The following is a 25,038-nucleotide window of genomic DNA, read 5'->3' on the forward strand; positions in this document are numbered from 1 at the left end:
AAAAATATGGAACGCTTCACGAATTTGCATGTCATCCTTGTGCAGGGGTCATGCTGATCTTCTCTGTATCGTTCCAATTTTGGTATATGTGCTGCCGAAGTGAGCACAAGTCGCTTTTTTTGAAAAGATATTCTTCATCTACTTTATCTTTTTGCCTCAGATTGACCCTGATTAAAAACAAGAAGGAAGGGACTTCCCTTGGCGGTCCAGTGGTTAAGACTCAGTGCTCTCATTGCCGTGGGCCTGGATTCATTCCCTGGTCGAGGAACTAAGATCCTGCAAGCCTCATGACGTGGCCAAGAAAAAAAAAAAAACAAGAAGGAAGAGTTTAGCTTCATCTCTGGTATTTATTTTCACTGATGCCCTTGTAAACTCACAACCTCTATTCATCCCCACCCCAAGCGATTTTTCAAGCTGAGGCTGACAATAACCTAAAATGGCCTCCTGGTGTGAAAAGTCCATGTTCCACGTGGGGCTTTCTCATCCCATAAAGCGCATTTAATGTATGAGCTTAATTACATGGAGATCAAGGGCCTCAGAGGTGAAAGGCTAAGGAGGGCATTAAATCCTGAAACACTTCTCAGCTGCCCCACCACTTGGCAGAACTCTGTGGGCAAATCACTCTTGAAAAGCACCCCATCAGCTACTTTGAATCCCACTCCAAGCGTGGTACAACCAGAACCTGTCTAAGGAGGACCTGGACGTCTGGAAGAGCCACCTTCTATAAGGAGGGAGAGGAGAGAAGAGTGGGGGTCCCGAAGCTGCCGGCCCACCCCTGCAGGGCAGTCCTCTAGTCCAGGGCACCGACTGCTGCAAGGAGCCGCATTTGAACAGGTGGACTTTATCAAGAGGCCAATTTGGGCCATTTATTCCATAGATATTTATCAAACCTCAACTCAGTGAGTTAGGCATCGGGGATGCTGGGGTGAGCAAAATGCAGATATGGTCTTTGTCTTCTTGGAGCTTAGAGTCTAGCACAGGTGACGAGCATTGGACAAATGCCCAGAGAAATAAATGTAAAATGTCAGCTGTGAGATGGTGCCATGAGAATGACAAGGCGAGGATTTGTCCTGGTCAGAGTGTAAAGAACTTTACTGGTAGAGTGATATGACCAAGCTGAGATCTGCAGGGTAAGTTAGCAGGAAGAAGAGTGGGGAAGGCATTCCAGGGGCGCAGTGATGGGAGTTTCATATGTAAAGGCCCGGTGGTGGGACCAGCAGGGCGGGTCCGGGGAATCAAAGGAGTCCCCTCCCCCAGGTCATGGTGTGAAGGGAGCAAAGACTGCAAAATAAGAACGTGAGGGGGGGCTTCCCTGGTGGCACAGTGGTTAAGAATCCGCCTGCCAATGCAGGGGACACGGGTTTGAGCCCTGGTCCGGGAAGATCCCACATGCCGTGGAGCAACTAAGCCCGCGTGCCACAACTACTGAGCCTGTGCTTTAGAACCCGCAAGGGGGAACCCCGTGCCACAACTACTGAAGCCCGTGCGCCTAGAGCCCATGCTCCGCAACAAGAGAAGCCACCACAATGAGAAGCCTGCACACAACAACAAAGAGTAGCCCTGGCTCCCAGCAACTAGAGAAAACCCGCGTGCAGCAGCAAAGACCCAATGCAGCCAAAAATTAAATAAATGAATAAATAAATAAATAAAAAAGAAGGTGAGGGGGCAGAGCCTTGAAGGCTGCTAAGTCAAATTCAAAACTTCTGTTGACTCTGAGAATAAAGGAAAACCACAGAATGATTTTAAGTGGGTGGGTGATGCAAGGAAATTTGGGTTTTGAGAAGATGATTCTTGCAGCCATAAGAACATTTCAACTTAACCTAAAGAGGAGCTTTCTAATGGCATGCTTGACCTTGGGAAAGTAATAACAATAAACACATTTATTGGGCTCTTACTAGGAATGAACCCTTTGTGCCATGTATTTATCATGGATTAATACCTTTGGCCTTGAGGACAACGCATAAGGTAGGTGTATTACTACGATGCACTTTTTACAGAGGAGGGAATAGAGGCTCAGGGAGGCTCCGAATGTTGGTTGAGGTCACTTGGTGAAGTCGGAGAGCTGGAGTTCAAATCCAATTCTGTCTGAACTCAGAGGCCCCAGAGAGCTGCAAGGAACCACAGCCCTGGTCCTCAGCCTGGGTTGCACAGTGGAATCTCCTGAGTGGGCTGTAAATATTCAAATCCTCCCCCCTTAGAGATTCTGATGTAAGTAGCCCAGAGTGCAGCCTGGACTTTGGGAATTTTGTAAACAGGTGAGTCTGTTATGAGTTCCTGTGCCTCTCAGATAGGCTGTGATATTAGGACTCACCAGTCCTGCTGCCAGAAGCCTCCCCCTGCCCTACCCCTGCCCCCAGGGGACTGGGTTTCTGGAACTGGCAGATGGAGGCTGAGGGGCCTTGGTAACATCGCGTTGGCTCTAATGGCTGGGCAGGGAGAGGCAAGCCCTCAAGGCTACATCTCTGAGCCCTGCCAGCCCCCTCACCTCTGGCTCAGACCCAGCCTGCAAACAAGTTGACAGGAGGAAGAGAAAAGGTCAGGTGATCTCAGTGGGCACAGCCAGAGCTGCTGTTGGCTGTCGGCCCGTTACCAGAGACCGATCCACACATTCGAGAGCACCCGGAGCATTTGCAAGTAGTGGGAACATCCCTTACCTGCCCCCTTGGGGCTCCTTGGCTTCTTGGGGATTCGGCTGCTTGGAGCAGGTTACGGATGTTTGACCTCCTCCCCTTTCCCTCTCCAGCCAGGCTGGTCTGCTGCCACTTAAACCTGCCAAGTTTATTCCCCCTTCTAGGCCTTTGTACTTGGCGGTCCCTGGGCTTAGAATGCCTTCCTCCAGCCAGTCACTTGGCAACTCTAAGCCTGGAACTCAGGTGGGGCGCAGACGGAGCTCTGAACAGACTCTGAGCTGAGAGGCTCAGAGGCAGGCGATATCCAAGGCTCCTGCGCCTCTCAGACACCTCCTGCCTGGCACGTGGGGGGAGTCTCTATCTGCCCCCAGGGAGAGCAGCCCTGCCTGAACCACCATCACTCCTGCAGTCCAAAGACTCAGGTCACAAATGCTTACCTGACCCTCTCTGAGCCCGGTGGCTGCACAACCAAAGGAAATTAGAAAGAGATGGGGCAGCAGAGAGTGAAAAACAATACCTCATGTCTGGGAGTTGCTTTCTGCCTTTTCCAGAGCCTTCTGGAGCTATTATCTCACTTATAGACTCAGAATCTGACAGCCTCATGGTGACCGCATATGCCCCGCCCCCATAATACACATAAGAAACGTTAAGGTGGGGGGGGGGTGTTGCAGAGATTTTATAGCTGGTACAAAGTCATGCAACCTAAACTACAACCCCAGACCATTTTGATGCACCTTTGATTTTCCAGATAACTCTGCAAGACTGGCAGAACAGTACCATCAGAACATCCGTCATTGGACAGATGAGGAAATAGAGGTGCAGAGATGAATAATCTGCCCAAGGTCACACTGGAACTCACTGGCAAACAGAGACCAGAAATCTATGCCCTTGGCCCTTGCCAGCATGACACCACAAAGCCCTGCTCCCGAGAGGCACAGAGAGAAGGCAGGTGGGGTCCCAATAATGCCAGTCGACGTGAGTGGAAAAGTTGCTTTTAAGACTGTGAGTTCAGGCTTCCCTGGCAGCACAGTGGTTGAGAATCCACCTTCCAGTGCAGGGGACACGGGTTCGATCCCTGGTCCGGGAAGATCCCACATGCCAAGGAGCAACTAAGCCCATGTACCACAACTACTGAGCCCATGTGCCACAACTACTGAAGCCCATGTGCCTAGAGCCCCTGCTCTGCAACAAGAGAAGCCACCACAATGAGAAGCCCGTAAACCGCAGCAGAGTAGCCCCTGCTCGCCACAATTAGAGAAAGACCGCGTGCAGCAACAAAGAGCCAACGCGGCCAGAAACAATAAATAAATAAGATAAAATAATAAAATAAATAAATTTATTAAAAGAAAAAAAAAAAGACTGTGAGTTTTCAACTCCTCAGAGCTAGAGTTTGCCGGACAAGCTCAATCCCAGCCCAGCTTTTTTCTTTGACCTCTAGGAGTCTTGGTTTTCTCATTTATTAAATGAGGATAGTAATAATCTCCTTACTTCGTAGGTAATTTCGAGGATTAAATGAGATAAAAAGCCCCCAAAATGCATGACCTGTACTTGACAGGCAACAAAGAGCAGTTGCTATTTTTACTTTAATAACTATTATTAGAATTTCCATTATAATAATAACCATTCTGGAAAACAAACCATTAAAACAGCTTCCTCCATGGATGGGGCTTCCCGGGCTCCCAGCTGGTGAAATCAATCCAGAGAGACCCTCTCCCTTAGTCTTTCCTTTTTTTTTTGCCTCGAAATACATTGGTGTACTGGAGCCAATGTACTGGCTTCTGAGGGCCTATTGTTCCATTTTCAGGAACTTTGTGGGCTGGTTGTTAAACACAGCCATTATTAAAAAATAAATTATATAGGCTATTTGGAGTCAATTCTTCATGAGTCTCTCTCATTTCAGCTGGTCCTGTGAGTGGAAGCACTTGAATATCTTTGTTCAGGACTATCTTTTCAAAGTTGTTTGTATAGTGTTTCCCTCAAGATAAAAAGGGCAGTTTTCTTATTGTCCAGAGTAATAAAGATAATGTCTGCCTTTGAGCATTATAAAAGATGATAACTTAGCATTCGGATCCCTAAACACAGAATTCCTCTCCTATATACAACCCACTGCATGGATAAGTGCCATTTTGCATCACCCTTTGGGAATTGGGGCTCAGGGAACTAGTACAAGGTAATGCTGACACTCTAGTTACTGCAGTTGCTGTAAGTAATAAAGTCCTTTGTCTCTAATCCAGGAGTCTCATGTCTTCTGCCAGCATCCATGAAACTGACAATGTAGGTTGCAAGTAGGGTAAACTCTTAGAACCTCCAAAGTTCTTGACATAAATTTAAAATTAAATAAGTTATATTTAAAACAAAGTTGATAAATACTCAAAACGCATCATTTCCTCCCACATTTTATTATTATCTATACTTCTGAGGTCATATGCATCTCTTGTAAGTGTGGGCATATTACATAATGGTGTGCTTCTGTGAATCTCTTCCCAACTCTGTGCTCAGGGGCATCATATCAGTTGCTTGCAATCAGCTATAAAGGTTGTATTTATACCATGGAAATTACCCCTCCCTCACCAAGAACTAGTTGTGAAACATTTACCATCACATCACCAAGTAAATCCCACAAATCCCTCCCCAGAAGTTCTCAGACCTTGATGTTTCTAAAGATTTGTTAAAATGCAGGCTCCAAATTGGACATCCATAGGTTTAAAAAAAACCTCAATCTAATCTCACACTTTATTTTTTATTTTTTTTATTTTAAAATTTATTTATTTACTTTTTTGGTTGCACTGGGTCTTAGTTCTGGGAGACGGGCTCCTTAGCTGCAGCTTGAGGGCTCCTTAGTTGAGGCATGCAGGTTCTTTAGTTGTGGCATGCATGTGGGATCTAGTTCCCTGCCCAGGGAATGAACCCAGGCCCCCTGCACTGGGAGCACAGTCTTAACCACTGCGCCACCAGGGAAATCCCTAATCTCACACTTTATACAAAAACTAACTCAAAATTGATCATAGATTTAAACTCAAACTATAAAACTTTTAGAAAAAACATAGAAGAATATCTTTAGGATCTGACTAGGGAAAGAGTTCTTAGACTTGACACCAAACCATGACCTTAAAAGGAAAAATGTTTAAGTTGGACTTCATCAAAACTAAAAACTTTTAGTCTGTTAAGAGGATGAGAAGACAACCTACAGAGTGGGAGAAAATATTTGCAAACCACATATCTGACAAAGACTATATCTAGAATATATTTTTAAAGCTTTTTAAAACTCAATATTAAAAAAGCAAGCAATCCAATCAGACCATAGGCAAAAGACCTAAAGAGACGTTTTCCTGAAGAAGACATACAGATGGCAAATAAGCAGGGAAAAAAGATGTTCAAGATCATTAACTATCAGAGAAATACAAATTAAATGCATGGCATCACTGCACACATAACAAAATGGCTAAAATAAAAAAGGGTGACAATACCAAATGCTGGCAAGGACGTGGAGAAAGTGGATCACTCTTACATTGTTGGTGGAGATGTAAAATGGTGCAGCAACTCTGGAAAATGGTTTGGCAGTTTCTTTTGAAAAGAAAACATACAACTACCACTCAGTGCAACTCAGCAATTGCACTCCTAGACATTTATCCCAGAGAAATGAAGGCTTAAGATCTCGTGAAAACCCGTACACAATGGTTTATAACAGTTTTATTCATAGCAGCCCCAAACTGGAAATAGCCAAGATGTTCTTCAATGGGTAAATGGTTAAACAAAGGACAGTACATCCACACTATGAAATACTACTCAGCAGTTAAAAGGGGCAAACCACTGGTACAAGCAAAAACTAAAGTGAAGAACTATAGAAAATAGTCATCCCTTTGGCCCAATAGTTCTGAAACCACACAACTCAGATTGGGACTTGAACCCAGCTAAAACCCAGACTGTGGCTTGAACCCACTGTCTTTTAATTGAGATCACACACCTGGTCTCAGTACTTAATGAAGCTCAGGTTCTTTACATCTAGTCACAGAAAGAATTCAGGGAGACACAAAGCGATAGGTAAGAAGTGGATTTATTTAGAGAGATACACATTCCATAGACAGAATGCAGTCTGTCTCAAAAGGCAAGAATGGTCCTGGGAGAAACGCATGCCACAGACAGAGTGTGGGCCATCGCAGAAGGTGAGAAGCCCCCGAAATATGGTCTGGGTAATTTCATAGGCTGACAAGTACGAGGATTATTCCAACTATTTTGGAGAAGGGGCGGAGATTTCCAGAAATTGGGCCACTGCCCACTTTTTGACCTTTTTTGGTTAGCTTTGGAACTGTCATGGTGCCTGTGAGTATGTCATTTAGCATGCTAATGTATTCCAAGAAGCATATAATGAGGCTCAAGGTCTACTGGAAGTCCAATCTTCCACCATCTTGATTCCAGTTGGTTCTAACCAGGTTATACTGTAGCCTCAAGGGCTATGTCATTCTTTCAGAGGTTGTGCCCTGCCCCCTTCCCTCCTGTTTCAGTTCCAACTTAAAGAAGGGATATGCTAAATACATAAAGACTAGATCTTACTGAGTACCTATATGTGCTAGCTCTGCTCTGGACAGTGGCGATAAAGCAGCAAACAAAATAGAGAAAGATTCCTGCCTTCATGGAACTTATACTCTAATAGAGAGAGGCAATAAACCAGGTAAAAAGGTAAAATAGTATGTTGCATGGTCTCAACTACTATGGAGAGAAAATAAAGTAGGAGAGAGCGTAGGGGGCTTGTTAGGGGTGGGTTACGACTTCAGCAAGGTGTTCAAAAAAGGTGTCACTGGGGCTTCCCTGGTGGCGCAGTGGTTGAGAGTTCGCCTGCCGATGCAGGGGACACGGGTTCATGCCCCGGTCCGGGAGGATCCCACATGCCGCGGAGCGGCTGGGCCCGTGAGCCATGGCCGCTGAGCCTCCGTGTCCGGAGCCTGTGCTCCGCAACGGGAGAGGCCACAACAGTGAGAGGCCCGCGTACCGAATAAAAAAAAAAAAAGGTGTCACTGCAAAGGTGGCACTTGAGTAAAGACCCTCAGATAGTGAGATGCGACTGTCTGAGGGTGCTGAGGGGGAGGGGGAGCATTTCAGGCGGAGGGAACAATAAACGCAAAGGCCTGAGATAGCCGCTCGCAGGGTGCGTGCGTACAGCCAAGGGGCCCCCGTGGCTAGAGAAACAATGGCGGGGTGATCAGGGATGGCATTAAGGGCCATTGACCCGACGTGGGCTTAACATGCAGATGGAGAGCCCCTGGAGTGTTTTGAACAATGGTTTTACATAAATGATGTGCATGTAAACAGGAAATAAATGCAGGCTGCAGGTCCCCCTGCAGAGGTGTTGAACGGGTGAGCCAAATCTGACAGTGTTCTGAAATCGGATTCATAGTGATTAACAAAATAAAGGGAGGGGGGCAGGAAACAGCATCAGAGAAATCCAAGTCCTTGAACCTAGTTAGAACAAATTATAGATAAGAAGTAACCCTGCAGAGCAGGGGAGGGATGTTTTCCCTCTTCTTTTTCTGTCTTGCTCTGCCAGGTCTTTGCGCAGATAAGGTGACATGGAAATCTTAGCAGCATTCTGGGCTGGGAAGGGGGACATCGGAGGGCTGCAGCTGCCCCTCCTCCGCACCCCCCTCCACCCCAGGTCCAGACGCTCCCCTAAATGCTTTACCCACAGCATCTCATTTCCGCTGACTTAATCCTCACAACAGCCTTATGAGCTGGGGCCTCTCTGCTTCATTACATTTTAAATCAACACCCAGAAAAAGAATTGCCTTCCGCGTTATTCTTTATCCACTTAAAGACAAACACTACCCCTTCACATGGGTTAATTTTGAGACACACTCTCAATACTAGAAATGTCAAAACGTGAACGATAGAATTGAGGCATTTTGGAGTTACCACATCCATTTCAGATAATGAAATTGAGGCTCCCGCAGTTAGAAGTGTAAAACCAGAGACTTGAACATCCAACCCTTGGTTCCAACCCCAGGTCCCTCGTTTAGTAGCGGGCAACCCCATCCACCTAGGTGCTTAGCACAGAAATGTCCTCTACCACAGTGCCGACACAGAGGGTTCGTCTTAATCCTAAATTAGCAGGACCCTGGCAGACGGAGCCTCCTATCACAGTACCCATCTGCTGAGTTTTTGCTCCATGGCCCAGCTCCTGAATTCTGCTGATATGTTTTAATCTTTAAAATATATGTGACTTTGACATTCTACTCATTAACATCTCTATTTGTGTGAACACAGAAATAGTATGTTTTTCTTAGCCAAATCTTTGAATAATATTTAAGTTTGACGGGAAATGGGCCATGGCCTTGGGTACCCAGAACACATTGATGAAGTTGATGCATTTGATTGTGTGCTTCCAATTAGTCAACCACAGCTTTCCTCTCGGCAGATATGGGTAACAGATGAAAAGGTACTTTCTGTGTCAGCATTAATGTATCACTGAAAGCAAGTCAGTGACAATTTGTAAGATGAAGCGTACCCCTAAGAGAAAACCACCATATCATCAGGCTGAAATCTTCGGAGGGGTAACAAATCTTTATGTATTTAAATCGAAGGATATGTTTGGATGTTGCCCATTATAAATTCTTAGAGTTAGAAAGCAATTATGACTTTTCACTCTGGTGGTAGTGAAGTCCAAAATATACTTTTTATTTATTTATACCCAAGACACATACATATTTGTTAAGTATCATCTTTATCTTGAATTTTATTGCTCTATCTTAAAAGCCATCTCTTGTTTATAGGGATTGAGAGTTAATCACAAGTGCTGGGATAGAGTGTGGTACTGCTATTAATTTTGCCAGGTCTTTTTAGGTTTAAGAGTTCTTTTAGTGTACTTACGATGAATGCTTCTGATAGTAAGAGCTCATGCTTCTTGAGACTTAACAATGTGCCAAGCCCTGTAATAAGTGCTTTATATGCATTGCCTGACTTAATTCCTTCTTATCCAGCTTAGATTTCATGGTCCAATATTATAATCACTTCCTCATACAAATGGCCATAATGTCCTCCCTCTTCTCTCTCCATCATTCTTCCCTAGCAAAACCTTAATCTGGCCAAACCCAACCCTCTTCCTTCTCCATCCATTCATCCACAACTGAATGTTAAAGAGAACAAACAACTATGTCAATTGATCTCACTTTAAATTCATGTCCACATTCTCAAATGGCACAAAATGTAACCTGGTCATCCTATCAGCTCCCCTCCCAAACCCCCAGCATTCTCAATGAAAAGTTCCTTGGGTGGGAACCAACATGGTTGGTCAAGGAGCCAAGTGATGGAGGGGAAGAGTAGTAGGAGGTGACATCAGGGAGATGCAGGTTCCCAGATCATAAGGGCCTTTGTAGGGCATTCTAAGGACTTGGCTTTTGTGTTGAGTGAGATGGGAAACCATTGGAAGGTTTTGAACAAAGGAGTAACAAAGTCTGACTTAGATTCTAACAGCATCACTGGCTAGTATTTTGAGAAGAGTTTAAAGGGCAAGGACAAAATCAGGGAGACAGGAGATGATTGTCATAATCCAAGCAAGAGATGCTGGTGGCTTGGACCCAGGTGGTTGCAAGGAAGGAGGTTATAAGTGATCTGACTTTTTGATCTATTTTTGAAGGTACAGCCAACAGGGTTTGCCAATGATCTGGATGTGATAGAAAGCGTAGACTCAATAGGGGCACCAAGGTTTTTGCTTAAGTGACTTTAAGGCTGAAATTGTCCTTTACTGAGATGGGAAATACTGTGGGAGGGGCAGGTTCATGGGTGGGAGTGGGAGGTGAATAAAAGAAGAGTTTGTTTTTGGACATGTTAGTTGGAGATGTCTACTAGACAACTCTATTAGTTTCCTAGGGCTGCTGTAACAGATTACCACATACCTGGTGGCTTAAAACAACAGAAATTGATTCTCTCACGGTTTTGGAAGCCAGACGTCTGAGCTCTAAGTGTCAGCAGGGCCATGTTTCCTCTGAAGGCTCTAGGGAAGAATCTATTCTTTGCATCTTTTAGCTTCTGGGGGCTGATGGCAATTCCTTGACCTGTGGCTGCATTGCCCCAACCTCTGCCTCTTTGGTCTCATTCGCTCTCTCCTACAGAGGTAGGAGAGAATCAAGGGACCGTGGGGCTGGAAGCCAAGTGTCTTAGTCCATTTGGGCTGCTATAACAAAGTGTCATACATGGTCCAGCAGTTAGGACTCTGCTCTTCCACTGCAGGGGCATGAGTTCATCTCTGGTCTGGGAGCTAAGATCCCTCATGTCACGTGGGCAAAAAAAAAAGTGCCATAGAGCGGGTATCTTATAAACAAGAGAAATTTATACTTCATAGTTCTGGAGGCGGGAAACTTTAGGATCAAGATGCTGGCAGATTTGGTGTCTGGTAAGAGCCCACTTCCTGGTTCATAGATAACCGTCTTCTTGCTGTGTCCTCACATGGTGGAGGGGCAACGATGCTCTCTGGGGTCTCTTCTATATGGACACTAATCCCATTCATGAGCCTCACCTCCAAATCCCATACTATCAGGGATCAGGTTTCAACATATGAATTTGGGGGTGGGAGACACAACTTCAGTCTGTAGCACCAAGTGAAGATACTGTTACAGAAAGGAAGAAACGATCAATCATATCAAATGATGCAGTAGGAAAAATTAAATTAGGATCGAGTGTTGACCATTGCTTTAGTGAGATGGAGCTCAGAGGAGATTTGGAAAGAGAAGTTTGGGAGGAGAAATAGAGGAGAAACATGGTTGGGGATCATTCGAGAGACAATACGCAGCTGCCACCTTGATGAACTTGGCTATTAGCTCTAGTAGCTTTCTTCTGGATTCTTTGGCATTTCCTATATATAGGAACAAATTTGAAAACAGTGGTGATGGTTGCACAACAGGGTGAAAGTAATTAATGCCACTGAATTATACACTTTAAAATGGTTGAAAGGATGGTTGAAAGGGCACATTTTACGTTATGTATTTTATCACAAAATTTTCTTAGAAAATAAAAAGAGACACCAGGTGAATAATTGGAGACAGTGAGTAGAGACCACTGTTTTGAGAAGCTCAGTTGTAAAGCAGAGAGAGGTAACTAAGCGTGGGATTTAAAGTACTTTTTTTTTTAAGCTGGGAGAAGTTATAGCATGTTTGTATACTGATGGGAATGATCCAGTAGAGAGACATTTCATCTGTAATAACAGGAGGGGGGGCAGCAGGAAGGTGAGGAAATATGCTGGGGCAGCTTGTGGAAGTTCCCTTCTGACAGCTTCTATTTTCTCCGTGAGGTAGAAGGAAGGTCATCAGTCAAGAGTGAGGATGGGGACAAAGTATTGGAGGCTGAGAAAAGGTATGAAGTGGTGGCTTATGAAAGAGAGAGGGGAATGGACTTGGGACTCGTCCTCACGGGTCGGATGGATCCCCAGACCAGCACAGTAGCATCACCTGGGCATTGTTGGGAATGCAAACGATCAGGCCCACCCCTTCTTATCAGGGATTCAGAAACCCAGGGAGTGGGGCCAGCCATCTGCTTAACAAGCCCTCCAGGTGCATCCACTGCCTGGTCTGATCTGAGACGGTCCAGTCTACTTCAATATGATATAATGGCTGGGTATTAGCATCCGTAGGAGGTTAGTGCACCTGAGAGGCTGGTGTAGCGGTTCTGAATGTAGATTCTGGAGCCAAGCTGCCTGGGTTCTTTTCTAATTCTTCCACTTAATTTTGTGATCTTGACCTTGCTGTTCCTCCATGCTCTCATCTTGAAAATGGAGATGATGATGATAGTACCTTATAGGATTGTTATGAGGAAAAAATGACTTATTACATGTAAAGCACTTAAAATTTGTTGTACACCTGAAACTAACACAACATTGTAAATCAATTATACCCCAATAAAATTTTTTTTTTAAGTATGTTTACTTACTTAAAAAAAAGTAAAAAGTATGTTTGGGCTTCCCTGGTGGTGCAGTGGTTGAGAGTCCGCCTGCCGATGCAGGGGACACAGGTTCGTGCCCCAGTCCGGGAGAATCCCACATGCCGCAGAGCGGCTGGGCCCGTGAGCCATGGCCACTGAGCCTGCGCGTCCGGAGCCTGTGCTCTGCAACAGGAGAGGCCACAATGGTGAGAGGCCCACGTACCGCAGGAAAAAAAAAAAACATGTTTTTAAGATTTTATTTATAATGCACAGATAAAACACAATGTGTTACCAATAACTGTCAGTCGTATTTTAAAATATCCAACAATAAAAGACTGGTTAAATAAATGATTTAGCAACATAAGAGAATATTATGCAGCCACTGAAAATACTACGTTTTTTTTGTTTTTTTTTTTTTACCTCACTGTGTGGCTTGCAGGATCTCAGTTCCCTGACCAGGGATTGAACCCAGGCCACTACAGTGAAAGCCCAGAATCCTAACCACTAGGCCACCAGAGAACTCCCTGAAAATCTTTTTGAAAGATATTTTTGAGATATCTCCTGAAAAATGCTCATGAGATAATTTGGGGCTTAGAAGCAGCAGAATACAAAGCTGCATTCAGGTGATTACAACTCCATGATTATATAGTCATTAGGGCTCACACTCAGTGCCCTCTGCATACCACGCATGATATGATTTGGTCTTCATATAACTCTATAAAGGAGCTACCCCTGATTATCCCCATTCTACAAATGGGGTTCAGTAAGTTGCCTGAGATCATCGACTAGAAGGAAGCAAGGTCAAGACTGCAGTCTGGGCGGTCTCTCTCAGAGCCTTGATTTAAGCACTGAGCTGACGGGAGGTAGAGAGGCCAGGGTCGGGGGAGGGCAAGACATCAAAAATGTCCTGGGTCATGGGATTAAGGTCTCAGGAAATGAGAACTACCACCTTCAGTTGCTCAGACCTAAAACCTTGGGGTCATCTTGATTCCCCTCTTTCACACTCCACATCTGTTCCATCAACAGATCCTGTCGGCTCTGACTTCCAAATATGCTCAGTCTGGCCCCTTCTCATCTCCTCCACTGCCTCCACCTGGAGCCTCCGACCTGGTCTCTCTCTTTTTTTTTTACATCTTTATTGGAGTATAATTGCTTTACAATGGTGTGTTAGTTTCTGCTTTATAACAAAGTGAATCAGTTATACATATGCATATGTTCCCATATTTCTTCCCTCTTGCATCTCCCTCCCTCCCACCCTCCGTATCCCACCCCTCTAGGTGGTCGCAAACCACCGAGCTGATCTCCCTGTGCTATGCAGCTGCTTCCCACTAGCTATCTACCTTACGTTTGGTAGTGTGTATATGTCCATGCCACTCTCTCGCTTTGTCCCAGCTTACCCTTCCCCCTCCCCACATCCTCAAGTCCATTCTCTAGTAGGTCTGTGTCTTTATTCCTGTCTTACCCCTAGGTTCTTCTTGACATTTTTTTTCTTAAATTCCATATAAAGCATACAGTATTTGTCTTTCTCTTTCTGACTTACTTCACTCTGTATGACAGACTCTAGGTCTGTCCACCTCATTACAAATAGCTCAATTTCGTTTCTTTTTATGGCTGAGTAATATTCCATTGTATATATGTGCCACATCTTCTTTATCCATTCATCCGATGATGGACACTTAGGTTGTTTCCATCTCTGGGCTATTGTAAATAGAGCTGCAATGAACATTTTGGTACATGACTCTTTTTTTTTTTTTTTTTTGGTACATGACTCTTTTAGAATTATGGTTTTCTCAGGGTATATGCCCCCCACCTTCCAAGTGCCCAGCCCCAGATACCATCACATTGATATCACACAGTTGCCTAATGGTGGTAGGAGAATGGGGTTGTTCAGGATCTTCAACATATTTTAATCAAGTTTTAATAGTGTTACAAGGAGAGTGACACCCGTGTAATCCAAAAATGTCAAAACAGAAGATTACCCAGCGCCCTCCCCAAACCCCCAGCCTCAGGCCCCCCAAGCTGAGCAGCTGCTGCCCTAATTCTTGGCTCTTCAAGCCTGGGTCTCTGCACACCTGCAAGCTTTGGAAGCCCCTCATAGAAGGTGACCTCTTGGCATCCCGTGGTCTGAGGAAATCAGCAGCCGGCTGCTGGCGGTGAGGACCTCCTCAGCTTGAGGGTCCTACCGGCAGGCCCCAGCAGGCTTGTCTGGTTGCTTTTTACTGTCCAGTCTCAGTTTCCTTCCTGTTCATTGTCTGTCAGGGGAGGGGCGTCTGGCAGGCTCAGGGGCTTTTAAGTTAATGGCTGCTTTTATTTCCTCCTGGAGTCTGGGGAGCTCTTAGGCTCTTGTTCCATTGTTCCCCACAGACTCCTAGTCAGGCTGGAATGCTCCTTATCACACACCTAGTCCAGCGTTCACAAAATGGGTCTGATGCTGAGGGTGGCCATAAGCATTAAAAAAAAAAAAAAGAAAGAAAAGGAAAGGAAAAAAAGCCAGTATCTTAAAAATCAGGAGATATCTTGGTTTCCTCTTTCTCTGAGAAATCTAACAAACTGGGAATAATGGACCCAAACTCTGGAGCTGGAACAATCAGAGCAGGACAGTGGGCGCCTCACTTGGGATGCGCCATGAGCTGTCTGGTTCACCGCAATCCTCACCACTCCCTGTTGTCCCCCGGCGCCTCGGCTGCATGGCCCTTGAACATGCTATTAGGAGGTGCTGTTGTCTTCCTCACAGAGAAGAGTACTTCTCTATCCCTGTGTCTCCTTCAGAGTGGGGAGTGGGGGTGGGGAAGTTACACAGGAGGGCTGTGAGAGCTTTCTTCCACCCAGCAAGATTCTCTCACGTTGTCTTCCTGACCCCTTGGTCCCCCTGGGTTTGTTTCCCACCCTGGGGATCTAATCCCATCCCCTCCTTTGACAGAGGAGAAACTGAGCCCTGTGGAAGGAGAGCTGCTTGCCAACTCCCCACAGTGAGTTTACACAGCACTTGTTTTAGGCTCTAAAGAGCAATGTCCTGGGACTTCCCGGGTGGTCCAGCGGTTAAGACTCCACCCTTCCACTGCAGGGGGCCCGGGTTTGATCCCTGGTCGGGGAACTAGATCCTGTGTGAGGCAATGAAGAACCGGCACATGGCAACTAAGACCTGGCACAGCGAAATAAATTAATTAATATTAAAAAAAAAAAAAAAGCAATGTCCTAGGAAGGTTCTGGCATGTTTTGAGTGACACATATTAGAAAGTAGTTTGTACTTCCATGTACCTTTCTTCTTTTCATAGTCACAACAGTCTTTTAAGGAAACAATAGTTCCTCCCTTTTACTACCAGAGAGCATAAGTGTCCAGGGTCTTACAACTTTCTGAGTCTCATTTGAAAACTGGGGATAATGCCTTACCAAGCTGAAGTCTGAGCCAGCTGATTCCTTCAGACTCCATTAGCTCTGCGGCCCATATGTCCCTCATTTATCTATTAATGCAGGAAAACTGTATTGACCACCTCCTTTACATAAGACACTGTCCTTGTCTTCAAGGAGCCTAAATTGTAATGGTGGGGAGAAGGGGAAATTTTTGCCCCAAGGATTGCCCATGGAGGGGGATGGGTGAGTTCAGATTAAGAATCATAAGGTATAGAATATCTTTGGGAGGAAACATAAAGGGGCGTCTTAGTCTATTCAGGCTACTATAACAAAACACCACAGACTGGGTCATTTATAAACAAGAGGAATTTATTTCTCAGAAGTTCTGGAGGCTGGGAACACAAAGAACAAGGTGCCAGCATGGTCACATTCTAGTGACCTCCTGGTTCATAGCCAGCACCTTCCCGCTGTGTCCTCAACATGGCGGAAGGGGCCAGGGGTCCCTCCAGGGTCTCTTGTATAAGGCACCACCCTCATGACCTAATCGTCTCCCAAAGCCTCCACCTCCTAATAGCATCACCTTGGGGTGTTAGGATTTCAACATATGAATTTAGGAGATGGTGGGGACACAAACGTTCAGACCATAGCAATGGGCTTCCTCTGGGGTAGAGTTCAGAGGGACCAGAGGTGGGAGCTGGGCTAGCTCCATTTGCAGGGCCCAGTGCTCAATGAAAACATGGCGCTCCTTGTTCAAAAAGCAGGGAAAAGTGCTGTTAAAGTTATTAAAATATAAAGTATTTTCCTTTCTTCTGCCATCTCTCAACTTGTCATTGTTTTATTTGTTATTTAAGGTTCTAAGTAAAGAAAAACTGGGAATTCCCTGGCAGTCCAGTGATTAGGACTCTGTGCTTTCACTGCCAAAGCCCAAGGCGTGGGTTCAGTTCCTGGCCGGGGAACTGAGATCCCACAAACCACATGGCATGACCAAAAATTTAAAAAAAGAAAAGAAAAGAAAAACTTAAATATTACTGTGAGTTTTATCATTCATCTTTATATTGTGCATTGCCACTTTTCAATGCAAAAGTATTTAACTCATATGCAGGATCCCTGAAATCACACAATTCATATTTCACAGTTTTTATGTTCATATGTATTTAGTTTATATAATAGCAGTGGAAATGCTGCACACAACTAATGCAACTTTTAATTTCACTCCTTTTTGCTTTTGTTTTGGGTTTTTTTTGTTTCTGTTTTCTAATAAAAATTGTGTACATTTAAGGTGTACAACATGTGTTTTGACATACATATACATAGAGAAATGATTACTACAGTTGAGCTAATTAACATATCCATCACCCCATCATTGTACATAGTTACCTGTTTTTTGTTTTTGTTGTTGTTGTGTTTTTTTTTTTTGGCCCCCCCACTTGTGGAATCCTAGCTCCCTGGCCAGGGATGGAACCCGTGCCCCCTACCTTGGAAGCATGGAGTCTTATCCACTGGGCCACCAGGGAAGTCCCTAAAATGCAGTTTTACTATCTACAGACACTGTGCTGTGCATTAGATCCCCAGAACCTACCCATCTTACAGGACTGCAACTTTGTACCCTTTGACCAACATCTTCCCGTTTTCCCCAGCTCCCCACCCCTGATAACCACTGTTCTACTATCTGCTTCTATGAATTCGAGTCTTTTAGCTTCCACGTGTAAGTGATACAGTACTTGTCTTTTTGTGTTTGGCTTATTTCATTTAGCTTAATGCCTTGCAGGTTCATCCATGTTGTTATGCATGACAGGATTTCCTTCTTTTTTAAGGCCGAATAACATTCCATTGTGTATATATACTACAATTTCTTTATTCATTCATCCATCAATGGGCACTTAGCCATGTCTTGGTTATTGTGAATACTGTTGCAATGAACTTCTTGAGATGTGCACATCTTATCAATACTCTCTACCTCTGGCTCACTCATGAGTCGGGAAGAGAGGAAAGGAAAAGGAATGACAGGTTGCCCCACCTTTTCCTTTCCTTCTGTGTCATGATACATGGTAGCTTAATACAAGGAAGCAACACCAGTAAGAAAGGCTGTGATAGGCTTCCTGGGTCATTCATATTTCTCAGAATGTTATTGCCTTCTGTTATGGGTTGAATTGTGTCCTCCCCCCCAAATATGTTGAAGTCCTAATATTTTATTTGGACACAGGGTCATTCCAGATATAGTTAGTTAAGATGAGATCCTACTGGAGTGAGGTGAGCCCTTAATCCTAGATGGCTGACTACTGTCCTTATAAGAATGTTGTGAAGATAGGGGCAGACAGTGGAGTGATGCAGCCGCAAGCAACGGATTGACGGCCACCACCAGAAGCTCAAAGAGGCAAGGAAGGGTTCTACCCAGAGTCTCAGAGGGAGCATAGCCCCACTGACACCTTGATTTCAGGGTTCTAGCCTCCAGAATTGTGAGAGAATAAATTTCTGTTGTTTTAAACCACCCAGTTTGTGGTATTTTGTTTACAGCAGCCTTTAGGAAACGGTCACACCTTCTTTTTGCATTCAAAGCAAGTCTAGTGCAGTGCAAGTGTAGCCTCTCAGGGTTGTCAGTTCCTCCTGCCCTCCAGGTATAGAGGTAACACGCTTACCTTCTACTTCTTTGGATTTCACTAAACTCCCAGGCCTAGGAGGTCCACTAGAATTCCATGCTCATGGGGCAGCAAGGAACAGCAGACACCTATGTCACAGATGTCATCTGCTCCTACGCATGCTCCTCTGTCCTCCTGGACTTTGTTTACAAAACACAGGCTCAAAGACAAAACTCTTAAGAATTTCAAGGTGGTGACAGTAGAACATTAAAGTCAAGCACAAGGCCCTCCTGAGCTTGAGCCTGTACAACTCAACCCAGGAACTGGCCCAGCGACAGGGAAATTTTTTTTTTTCTTATTCCTTTTGTGCCTTTTTGATCTCATACTATTTTTTTAAATGTATTTATTTATTTATTTTTGGCTGCATTGGATCTTCACTGCTGCATGCAGGCTTTCTCTAGTTGCAGCGAGTGGGGGCTGCTCTTTGTTGTGGTGTGCGGGCTTTCATTGCGGTGGCTTCACTTGTTGGGGCACTTGGGCTCTAGGGTGCACAGGCTTCAGTATTTTTGGCATGTGGGCTCCATAGTTGTGGCTCACAGGCTCTCGAGCGCAGGCTCAGTAGTTGTGGCGCGTGGGCTTAGTTGCTGCAAGGCATGTGGGATCTTCCCGGACCAGGGCTCGAACCCGTGTCCCCTGCATTGGCAGGCAGATTCTTAAATTAACCACCGCGCCACCAGGGAAGTCCCCTCATACTATTTTTTTAATTGAAAAAAGTAGTATGGACCAGCTTTATAAATATCCTAGGTTCTGAGTTTTGTTTGCAAAATGCTGCTTTTTAAAATTCTTCCTGCTGGGGTCTCAGACCTAATCTGTAGAAATATATCTCAAGAATTTCTAATCAAGGATCATAAAGGATTTGGCCAATGTCCTTTAGACTATGTAGAGCACAGAGCTAGAAAGAGGTTAACGGGGTTGGCTTGGTTTTTGGTTAAAGACCAAAGTGGTAAACAAGGCTTATGTCTCAAAGTTTATAGCCCAGATGTCTTCCTTCTGTCCCTATAAACTGAGCCAGGCTTCATGCCTTTGGTCCTAAATGGAGCAATGCAAACCATTAAGACCCTAAGGAAATACTACTCAAAGTCTTTGCCTCAGCTTAGGACCTGTAAAGCTGAGTGCCTGAAGAATTTATGTCACTGACCATCCTGCCACCCAGGATATTCACTGCAGTGTGGTTATGGCAGCAAAAGACTGGAAACAACCTAAGTATCCAGCAAAAGAAGACTGGTTACATACATCATGATGGATCCATACTATGGGACTATGGGATAACTGTGCAGCTCTGCAGGCACTGCCATGAAACAACCAAGAGGGAAGAAGAAGGTGCAGAAGGATGCATTCCGTATGCTGCCATTTGTGTAAAGGGGGGAAAGGCATGGGTGTTCATGTTGGTAAGTGTGTGGATCACTTCTGGAAGGAAACACAAGGTGCTGCTTATCCTTGGGGAGGAGAACAAGGCCTAGGACCAGGATGAGAACACGTTCATTTCACCATAAATATATTTTTAATGTGAGAGCTTATAGCCTATGGAAAAAAAAAAAGACAAAGGAAAGTTAAAGTGAGCAGTTTATAATATTAGATTGATTTGTCCTCTGTGGAAGATTGGAAAGTCAGAGAAAAAAATTTTTTTTCTCATTTTATACCTGGTAAAGTTTGAGGTAGGATGGCCTTGCTCTAAATCTTTGGTTCCGAACCTGTGAGCTTCAGAGATTGGAAGTGGGAGGGTGGTAATCGGCTCACAGTAAGCACTTGATACAGTTTTACTTTTTGAGTGAATGAATGAATAAATGAATGGATACTTCTTAGCTTAGTTGGGAATGGAGTGGGTGGGAGAAGTAACTCCAGTTGTGTTGTTCCCCTGCTGTGCACCAGAGGAAGCTTCCTCTGCTGAGGGCACCAACATCATTTCTACCTGCCGACAGGACTCACTACCAAAACCATCAGTGCAACACGTTTTTATCTTTCAGAGACACTGGGAAAACGAGAGACTCCTGAGAATGATACAAAAAGGACTGCAGAATACAAATGATGTTTAGTATCTTCTTAAAATACCCTGGTAGAAAAGCCCCAAGATTCTGTCTCCCTCTCACCTATCGGAACTCCAGATATCTGAGAGCTGAAGTTTAGGAAAAGAAGACTACAAATCAGTGAATAAGAAAGGTCTGTCCTCTTTTGGTGTAGCCTGAGAAAGAAATAATACTGCTATGAAGAAACAAAACCAAACCAAAAACAAAACAACACTGTGAATTGTTATTCAATGGAAGGCCACTCCAGTAAATGTATCGGTGATTACTTAAAAATAACGTTCACTCTTTTTTCCTTTTTGCGAAAGTAATGCATGTTTCTTATAGAAATTTAGAAAATTCAGATACACTAGAATAAAAAGTTAATTAGAATTACCCATAATCCTACCACTCTGATTACACAGTTAATATTTTTACGGACTTCTTTTTTGTTTCTTTTGTGTTTGTGTGTGAATGTAATATACAATTGGGATCATAATCTAATCTCCTTTTTCACTTAATGTCTTGTGAACATTTTCTTAAGTCATTATTCATTCTCTTAAAAAATGGTAAGAGCCAAATTATTATTTAACCAGTCCCTGTTCTAATAGTTCACTATGATAAAAGAGCATTTGTTGATGAAACCCCTTGTAAAGAAATCTTTCGGGGCTTCCCTGGTGGCGCAGGGGTTGCGAGTCCGCCTGCCGATCGTGCCCCGGTCCGCGAGGATCCCACATGCCGCGGAGTGGCTGGGCCCGTGAGCAAATGAGTACAATGATACTTTTTTTTTTTTTTTTTTTGCGGTACGCGAGCCTCTCACTGTTGTGTCCTCTCCCCTTGCGGAGCACAGGCTCCGGACGCGCAGGCTCAGCGGCCATGGCTCACGGGCCCAGCCGCTCCGCGGCATGTGGGATCCTCCCGGACCGGGGCACGAACCCGTGTCTCCTGCATCGGCAGGCGGACTCGCAACCCCTGCGCCCCAGGGGAGCCCACAATGATACATTTTTAAGGTTTTTGAGTGATATTGTCTTTCAGAAGATGGTATTAATTTATATTCCCACCAACACTATATATTTGTCAATCCTGTGTATTGTGTTCTTAAAAATTCTTGACAAAGATATACCTTGTTTCTAAAACATGTTTAATGTCTTTACTAGTATGAGCATTTAAAAAATGATAATTGTCCATTTGAATTTCTTCTTTCTTTTTAAAAATATTTATTTATTATTTTTGGCTGCATTGGGTCTTAGTTGAGGCACGTGGGATCTTCGTTGTGGCATGTGGGCTTCTCTCTAGTTGTGGTGCAGGGGCTGCAGAGCACGTGGGCTCTGTAGTTTGCGACACACCGGCTCTCTAGTTGAGGTGCTTGGGCTCAGTAGTTGCGGCACACAGGCTTAGTTGCCCTGTGGCACGTGAGATCTTAGTTCCCCGACCAGGGATCGAACCTGCGTCCCCTGCATTAGAAGGTGGATTCCTTACCACTGGACCACCAGGGAAGTCCCTGAATTTCTTCTATCATGCATGCCTGTTCATCCTTTTCTGCATTTCAGGTATTAGCGTTTTATAACATGTATTGATTTACAATAGGTCTATATAGTAAGATCAACCTTTACCATGTTTGTTAAAAACATTTTCTCCAATTTGTCATTTTCCCTTTTGGTGATATTTGATGTCTAAGTCTCGCATATTTATTAAAATATATATACTCATCCTGGCCTTTTGTTTCTTCCTATGCCTTAAGCTCTAGGCCTTCTCCTCTGAAATAACCTGCGTTTTCTTTTAGTTCTCTTGTGATTTTTTTTTTGGGGGGGGTGTTGATATTTCTTTGTAGTTCTTTGGGTTTGAAAAAGTTAAATTGTATGTTGGGACCCACCAAATGAAGGCTGCCCCAGTGGCCTGGCCTACATCACAAATCTAAACCTAAATCAGCCTGCCCTTATGGGAAACACCTCGCTGTCTAGGAAACCTAACTACACCAATCACAGTCCTCCAGCTCAGTTAAAGCTGGCTCACCTTACCCTAGAAAACAGGACCTCCTAGCCAATCATGCCCTGTTTCCTCATTGCCTCTTCTAATGCTCTATAAAACTCGCTTTTGCCCCAAATCCCTTGGGAAGAATGTTCACCGCTTGTGAGGCACTACACTCTCCCAATTCATGAATTGTTTTCCCTTAAATAAAGAACATCAAACTCATTACTAAATTGTCTTAGTTTTGTCATTTGACAAGTTCTTATATTTATTTTGATGATGCTTTAAATAAATCCCTAGTTTTACTTTTTTCCCCCAAGTTAACTAATTTCCCCTGCCCAATTTATTGAAGAATTTATCCTTTTCCCCTCAAAAGTGAAATGCCACATTTCTCACACAGTTAATTTTTAAGTATGTAGAATGTTTCTAAACTTTCAATTATTCCACTGATACTTATCCATCCATTCTTCTTTTTTTTTTTAATCCATCCATTCTTGTGTCAACACCACTGTTTGAATTATAGCTTTGCAATATGTTTTAAGATTTGGCAATATATAGATCTATACCCCATTTTTAAAATATAAAAATCTTAGCGTTTGCCATAGATATTCCTCCATTTGAGTGTTACAAAAAGTGTCATCCCTCCCCCACCCCCATCTACCCACAATCATTAGAATTTTATTGAGTTAATTTGAGTAAAGTTGATATTTTCACCTATTTCTATTTCTTCAAGCCTTTCTTATTATGTTTAACCTTTATAATTTCTTTATTAAGAGCCTGCACTTATTGTTTATTCTTAGTTTTCACTTTCACAGTTTTTTTTTTTAAACTAGATCCTTACTCTATCTACAATTTCCCCTTTCTTCTTTTGCCTTTAATATTTATTTATTTATTTTTGGCTGTGTTGGGTCTTTGTTTCTGTGCGAGAGCTTTCTCTAGTTGCGGCAAGCGGGGGCCACTCTTCATCGCGGTGCGCGGGCCTCTCACTATCGCGGCCTCTCTTGTTGCGGAGCACAGGCTCCAGACGCGCAGGCTCAGCAGTTGTGGCTCACGGGCCTAGTTGCTCCGCGGCATGTGGCATCCTCCCAGATCAAGGCTCGAACCCGTGCCCCCTGCATCAGCAGGCAGATTCTCAACCACTGCGCCACCAGGGAAGCCCCTCACGGTAGTTTTTTAAATTTATTTTTTATATTAAAACTTCTCTTTAAGCACCTATTGAAGCTTATTAAAGCTGATTTAAAAATTTTTTTTCCAGGTGGGTACTTGGGTACCAGTCAGAAACCAAAGGCTCTTTAGTGGCAGCTATTTGTTGTTTGTTTTATACTTGGCATGGCGATTATCCCTTTATATGAAGTATCTTATTTAATGATTCAGTATCTCCAGCAGGTTGGTGCAATTTTTATTCCCAATTTACACATGAGGGTTCCAAGCTTACAGAGTCTGAGGAACATGGCAAAAGTCACCCAGTTGCTAGCTGGATTTGAAACAGATCTGTGAACGTCCAGAAGAATCACAAAAACCAATCAATCTTCTGTGCCATCAGAGGAGCTAATTAAAGGGCGTGCCTTTCCGAAAACAATCAACTCAATTAAAAAGACAATGCCTTCCATCCAGCGGGCCCTCCAAAAAGACTGGTTTTCTCCCAATGTAAGGCGTACAATTTATACCTTGCAGGAGCATAAAAAAATATCCGTTGATTTACTGAGCCTCCTTTAGAATCAGGGACTCGTGAATAATCAAGAGCGGAATTTCTGGCGATTTCGTGGGAACTGTCCGTTTGGAAATCCACCTCCCCATTGCAGGGCCGGTTAAAAAAAAAAAAAGAAATAAAAAAACAACCAGGTGGAACCGACGGGAGGTTGGCTAGAACAGCGCACGCGGGAGAGAGAACTTTCTGGGGGCATTCTGCCCGCGCCCTTCACGAGTGGCGCGCGCAGGTGGCGCCGCGGTGCCGGCGCCGCGGTCCCAGCGCTGCCCGCGTGAGTCCGCGGGGTGCCCAGGAGGTCACCCGGCGCCCACGCGAAGGTGAGAGGAAGCTTTCCACTGAGGCGGGGGAGGAGGGCTGACAGGAAACGCAGCCAGCGCCGGCGAAAGAAAGACTCCAGTTCCCAGCCCCCCGCCCCGCGGGGTGCGGGGGCCGGCGGCGCATGCGCGAGGCCCGGCCCCCAATTCCCCCGGCGAGGGAGGAAGGCCCCCGGCGGCCCCGAGGCTGCGAGCCGCGGCGGGACCCGAGCGCACGCAGGGGCGCGGCGGTGGCGGGGGCTAGCCGGGCTACGGAGGCGGCAGTCAAGAGCGTGGAGCGCCCAGCGCTAGGGCCCATCCGCGTGCAGGCACCCCAGGGCACAGCCAGCTCGGCCCTGGGCCGGGGGGGCCTGGCGCCCGCAGCCCTCCACGCCCGGAGAGGGATGCGTGAGTTTCGCCCCGGCTGGAGGGCAGGATGTGGGAGCAGGACAAAGGCTGGGCGGCGGGGGAGGAGTTGGGGACGGCGAGCCGGTGGCCGCTGCCTGAGCCCTGGCCTCTGGAGAGCTAGCGAAGTCGGCAACTTTCTCT

At 44.9% G+C, this 25,038-nt stretch overlaps 1 protein-coding gene and 1 non-coding gene across 5 annotated transcripts in view; one reads left to right on the forward strand and one right to left on the reverse strand.

Annotated features, from left to right (window-relative positions):
• On the reverse strand, window positions 1–107 carry LOC137222918 (U6 spliceosomal RNA). The gene has a single exon (XR_010942683.1). It is a non-coding gene; the product is annotated as a U6 spliceosomal RNA (small nuclear RNA).
• A 24,496-nt stretch (window positions 108–24,603) lies between these two features.
• CCNJL (cyclin J like) overlaps window positions 24,604–25,038 on the forward strand; it is a 157,068-nt gene continuing 156,633 nt past the window's right edge. For all 4 annotated transcript variants that reach the window (XR_010942359.1, XM_067732960.1, XM_067732961.1 and 1 more), the window contains exon 1: window positions 24,604–24,897. The gene's annotated coding sequence lies outside the window, so the exon portion shown is untranslated. The remainder of the gene's footprint in view (window positions 24,898–25,038) is intronic.

Source organism: Pseudorca crassidens, chromosome 3, assembly GCF_039906515.1.
Source record: "Pseudorca crassidens isolate mPseCra1 chromosome 3, mPseCra1.hap1, whole genome shotgun sequence".
Lineage (NCBI taxonomy): Eukaryota > Metazoa > Chordata > Mammalia > Artiodactyla > Delphinidae > Pseudorca > Pseudorca crassidens.